This window comes from Dryas octopetala, chromosome 5, assembly GCF_963921425.1.
Source record: "Dryas octopetala chromosome 5, drDryOcto1.1, whole genome shotgun sequence".
Lineage (NCBI taxonomy): Eukaryota > Viridiplantae > Streptophyta > Magnoliopsida > Rosales > Rosaceae > Dryas > Dryas octopetala.
Window position 1 is genome coordinate 3017159 of NC_141370.1, and position 6042 is coordinate 3023200.

The 6042-nt window shown below is 36.1% G+C and overlaps 1 pseudogene; it reads right to left on the reverse strand.

Annotated features, from left to right (window-relative positions):
- Positions 1–3018: 3018 nt before the first annotated feature.
- Positions 3019–6042, reverse strand: LOC147283568 (hydroxyproline O-galactosyltransferase GALT2 pseudogene; annotated as a pseudogene).

Here is a 6042-nt window from a genome sequence, read left to right on the forward strand (position 1 = left end):
AAACAAAAACTATGCAACAATATATATGTTGGGCAATAGTATATAATCTCATAGACTAATATTATAATGTAAAAGAAAAAGAAAACCTTTACTGTTTTTTTTTTCTCTTTTGCGCGTGCTGGGAGAATCTCTCCTTTCTTCTTTCATTATGTTTCATCAAAATTAGAAAACTCACACAGGAGCTCATGGCTTCCTTGCAATCATCGACGACCTCATGGAATGGAACCTGCAAATAGTAAGAACAAAACAAGGGAAACCACACCAACACAAGACCATCAGCCAACAGAGGCCAGAGTCACCAGAAAAACAGAGTGAGCCACCGTGGGTTTCGGTGCTTCGCTCCAATGGCTATAGTGGTCGATTGGGCTGGGTCGCAGTGGATGAGTCGCGGTGGGTCGTGGCTGCAGATCGCGACTCTGGGCGAGTTGAGGAGCAAAACGCTTCATGGTGGATTGCGGCTGCAGATAATCAAATATGAAATATAAAACTATAGCCATAAATAAATAATCGAAATAAGAGCATCGAATTTGAGCACATAAGCTCATGCTTCTTAATAATAAAAACCTCTCAATTGTCATCGGCTTGTATAAAAATTATATCAGAGCTTTCGTGCTGATAACATGTTATAAAATAAAGAGAAATGAAGAGAGAACATAAGAGAGAATTGGGGAGGAATCAGAGTATCTTTCTCATTCACATAAGGCCTCTATTTATAGGCTCTTGGATGACCTGGGATAGACCCTTAAGGTCTCCTATTTTACAATGAATTAGACTCCTATTAATTATCTATACAATTATTCTAGATAATACAGAAGATAAATATTAAACATGATAATGGACAGCCACATAATTAATGATATTTACAACAAAAGCCACATTTTTATTTCTTTTTATTTTTTTTATTTTCTTAATTTGTGTTTGGCCAACTTGCTTTATTTTTTCTTTGGCTTCTCACGCGAATTACAAGAGAAGCAAGCCAACATCCTCATCTGCATGGCAGTGGGTCCTTTTTGCCCTTGGGTTTACACCTTTTTTTTTTTTTTTTTCTTTAATCAAATGTACATGTCTTCTTTCTAGAAAGTTGGATTCAAAGAGTATGTTTTCTTTGAATTGGCAAAGACGAATCTCTGCCTCTCCATATAGTCTTGTAGAAAACTAGATTTTTTTTTTTTTTTGTGTTCTCCACAGACTCTTTCAATCTGAAAGAAATTAGAGAGGTCTCATTGAGGCAAGAAGGTAATTAATGCTTGAGAGTGTGTTTTTCCCTTTTAATTTTTCTCTTATATTCGTATAAATTATTATTTTTTCAATTATTTTCTTGACATTCAACCAAAAATTTCCTAATTGATTTCTTGTCATTTGTGAATTGTTTTGCAAAAGATTTTATAAGGGGCCCAATTTAAATTTCGCCCCGGCCTTCCAAAAGTCAGGGCCGGCCCTGCATATTCTTACAATCTTACCAATTACCAAACAACCAAATCATATGTATTTTTACTATTAGAATCTAAAGGAGACATCAATTAATTATGCTAACTCAAAATGAAAAAAAACAATTGAATTGTGTCTTTGAGTTACTAATTAAAAGTTAATTGAAATTGTTGACATTTCAATTCAATAGTAACTCAAAGACGCAATTCAATTGGTAACTCAAAATTGCATGTAGTAATTAGTATATACTTGAAGACAATATTGAATGGTTATAATTTGATTCCAATGTGAAGATTGCCAGAAATTGTAGATTACATAATTGATCCTCTCACAATAATATAGAGTGCAATGTAACTTATCAAAATAAAACCAAACTGAAATAGGTGGGGGCGAGAACAACTTTATTTCTCATATCATATGTACTTATAATATAAATCACAAAAGAGTAAACTTATAATTAAAGGCCTAAGGACAATGTATGTAGCATATGCATACATACAATCTTATTATTAGAGTAATTTACATTTTTATATCTCAATTATACCTCATTTTTCAATTTAATACCTCAACTTTAAAAAGTTTTCCTCTGCTACCCCTATCGTACTCCAGCTTGGTATTTCACCCCCCATTTTATCTTTTTTATCTAATGCTGAATTATGACTCCAATGAATACTCTCTTTAGAGTGTTTTGTTTATTCAATTCCAATATTAAATATTAAGAGTCATAATCTAAGTAAGAATTTTTATTGTATCCCGTGCGATTAAAAAAACTAAGATGGTATATATTGCAATATTGAAATTTGGGGTATTTAACCCAAAAAATAAATATTGAAGCAGTTCTGTGAATTCAATAATTTTATTATTTCTATATTGCAATGTTGAAATTCTGGGTTCTAGTTACTTTAACTGAATAAATCTTAGCGTTGGAATAATTAAGTCATAATTCATTGGTTGATTGTATGATTAACTATTTTTATTTTTTTTGGTGCGAGGAACTTATCATGAATCCACTTAATTTCTGCTAGGGTGGCCGTCGGGCTTGCTTCTATTGGACTTGGGGTTGGTCAAGATACTTTATTGCTTAGCGTGGTTTTTATGGAAGCTTTAACAATTTATGGGCTGGTTGTAGCATTAGCTTTTTGATTTGCGAATCCTTTTGTTTAATCCTAAAAATACAATTTTTTTTATTTCCTTGGATTTGCTGCTCTTGTTATTTTTTGAATTATATTAAGATTAAGTTAAGGTTTAACTCCTACAATTAAATTACTTAGGGATTTCTGTATTTTTTTGGGTTTGACAAATTTTTATTAGGATTATTCTTTTGGGATTTAACTCTGAAATAGAAATGCATGTATTGATTCTTGAAGATTTGTTTGGGTGAGGGCTAAGGAGAGATATGAGACGTGAAGGAGATTCATGGGGAAGGAGGAGAAGAGCTGCCATGGCATTGGGAGGAAGAGGATGGATGACGATGGGGGTAGGGGTATTGGTGTGATTTAGTTGTTTAAAGTAATATTTTATTATTAAATGATTTTTTTTTTCTCCTCATTATATTATCATAAATTGTTAATTTGAAATAATTAAATATTCTTATTTCACATTACACATGTCAGTTTTGGAATGGAAGGTAATGCTACTACACAGTCTACAGTCTACACCACCCCTAAAATTCTTTAAGGGTGGTGAGCAAAAATGAACTCCATACTTACCAATCCAACAAAGAAACGGACTACTACTTCTCATCCAAGTTTTTCTCACTGCCATGCGCTCTGCAAAGTGATTAATTAGTAGCAGAAAGAACCCCAATAAATAGTCGAATAGGACTCTTAGGTAAAGGACTAGCTTTCCACTTCTCTAGCTGACATCTCCAGCTAATAAAATTATGAGAAATAAGAAGAGGGAAGAGAGGTAGCATAAACAGAATGAACATCCACATTTCCTTTAATTGCTAATCCAGTTGCATCTTCAAGTGTAAATCCCTAAAGTTAAAGCAGAAGAATAATTAGAAAAAAGTGCATTGCATGATTGATAGGGAAAAAAAGGGAAACATAGAAGGAATAAAACTGAAATGAGATAACCAGACACTTAAGCTATAGATATGATTAATTGATCATTATCATAATTGATTATGGCCTTAGCATATTCCTGCCATGTCTATATATCACAAAAATAAAAATAAAAATACATAAGGTGGTTAAATGGAATGCAGAAATTGGGTGGGGGCAGGGGGCAGGGGGGAAAGGAAACCAACAACAAGAATCTGAAAGGATATATATGTAAAGCCACTTTAAAATGAAAACCATTGAGCACGATTTCTTTCCCAACAATAAGAGCCATAAGGAAGACTAGCTGGCTAACTGCACTACGTGCACCAGATTTGCAATTTTGCGCAATGCAAAACTCAGAGGCAAACATAAGCAATATAGGTAGGCACAATGAAAAGTAGTAAGCGGTAGACCTCACAGAAGTTACTCATTTATGCAACATATATACCATCCGATATGGAAATGAAGTCACATGCCTGCCCCCAACATTAATATGGAATCCATCCACACCAGCACTTATGGTCAGGATAAACAGTCTCCCTTCCGTAAAGGGAAATGGCCAGCTGGTAACTTCTGGCTTCTGCTCACGCCCTATGAATCGCTTAAACCATGAGGTACTCTTGGTCTTGGACTCCTTTGAGTCTACCATATCATTCCGCGTCCACTTTTCACATCTCCCATATCCATCAACTGCCACATATGTGGATTGGTTAAAAACATGTTACAACCCACATGGTATATAGCTAAGTGGAACAGTTTATATATATAATCTACACAACAAACAGCTACACAATAGAAAGAAGGGGGAAAATGTTTTAGGGTGGGTATAGGATACCAAAAAAGTTTCCCATCCTTTGAAATTAATAACAACATGAGTACATGCAGGACAATCCGGACTGTTCAGGAAGAGCCAACAAGTATAAGCAACCCGGCCACAAGGTAATACTATGGTATATAGCTAAGTCAAATGATTTATAACTTTATATACATAATCCACATAGCGAATAGCCACTACAAGAAATGTGAGCAAAACCCACCCCTCATTGGTGGCACAAAATGAGGTGGGAATTGGGAACTTTAGTCCTTATTGCCCAATTGCCACCTCATTCTATGCCACCAATGAGGGTGGGCTTTACTCACATATCTTGTTGTGAGCCACACAATAAAAAAAAAAAAAAAAAAGGAGGGAAATGGAGTCTCTATTCTAAGAAGCATACAAAAGTTTGGAACTAGAGACCAAATCCGTATGCTAAACCCTCGACAGATATTTGCTACGGGTGCAACAAGCCAAGTCACAGATCTAATGTGTGTCCAAAATGCAGACAAGCAAACTATGTGGAAGCCGGAGCAGCTGAAGATGTAGAGGTTGAATCCGAAAGTGATAATGTTTACACTGAGGTTGGATTTGCGCAGGAGGATGAGGAAGATCGTGAACGAGTCAATATATTGATACAACATGTTCTTTTGGGCGACGAAATGTCTTCGTCGACAGTTTGGTCGCCCAAGCCATGACGCCCAAGACTTTAGGCGACGAACAAGTAAATTCCGTCGCCCAAAGATACATGGGGCAACAAATTTTGTTCGTCTCTTGAGGAGACTTTGGGCGACGGACATATTGTTCGTCGCTCAAAGTATGTTTAGACGGCGGAATTGTTCATCGCCTAAACATACTTTGGGCGACGAAATTCTTATTCCTCTCCCAAAGCATGTTTAGGCAGCGGAATTGTTCGTCGCCTAAACGTTCTTTGGGCGACGAAATTTTTATTCCTCTCCCAAAACATGTTTAGGCGATGGAAGTGTTCGTCGCCTAAACATACTTTGGGTGTCGAAATTCTTATTTCTCTCCCAAACCATGTTTAGGCGACGAACAATTTCATCGCCTAAACATACTTTGGGCGATGAAATTAATTATTCCTCTCCCAAAGCATGTTTAGGCGACGGAATTATTCGTCGCCTAAACATACTTTGGGCAACGAAATTAATTTTTCCTTGCCCAAAGAGTGTTTAGGAGACGAACAATTTCGTCGCCTAAACATATTTATTTAAAAAAAAAAATTTTTTATTTAGATTATATATTTGAATTTAATATTTAAAAAAAATCTTTATTCAAAAACTATATAACACAAAATTAATAAATTTATATATCCAAATATTCATACAAAGTAGCAACAATTTATTATCCAAATATCCATACAAAGTAGCAACGATTTAATACTATATGCAAATATAATCGGTACATACAATCACTAATGGCCCCTAGGTCAGTAACATCATCGGCACCGGTGGAGGAGCCTGGCATGCACTGGTCAATGTTCGGTGGCAGCACAAACCTAGGTACGATCCTGGCCAACTGGCCGAACATCTGCTCCATCTGATGCACCTTACTCGTCTGTTATGCATATGCCGCTCTAGATTCTTCTAGCTGACCCCTCAACAGCTGCACTTCAGTAGACAGGTTGATGAATTCTGCAGATGGCTGAGACGAAGACCTGGCGCTGAGATCACGAACCCGACGCGCTCCCATTCCGTGTATCTCCCTACCATGCCTAACACCCAGTGTCTCTGTCAT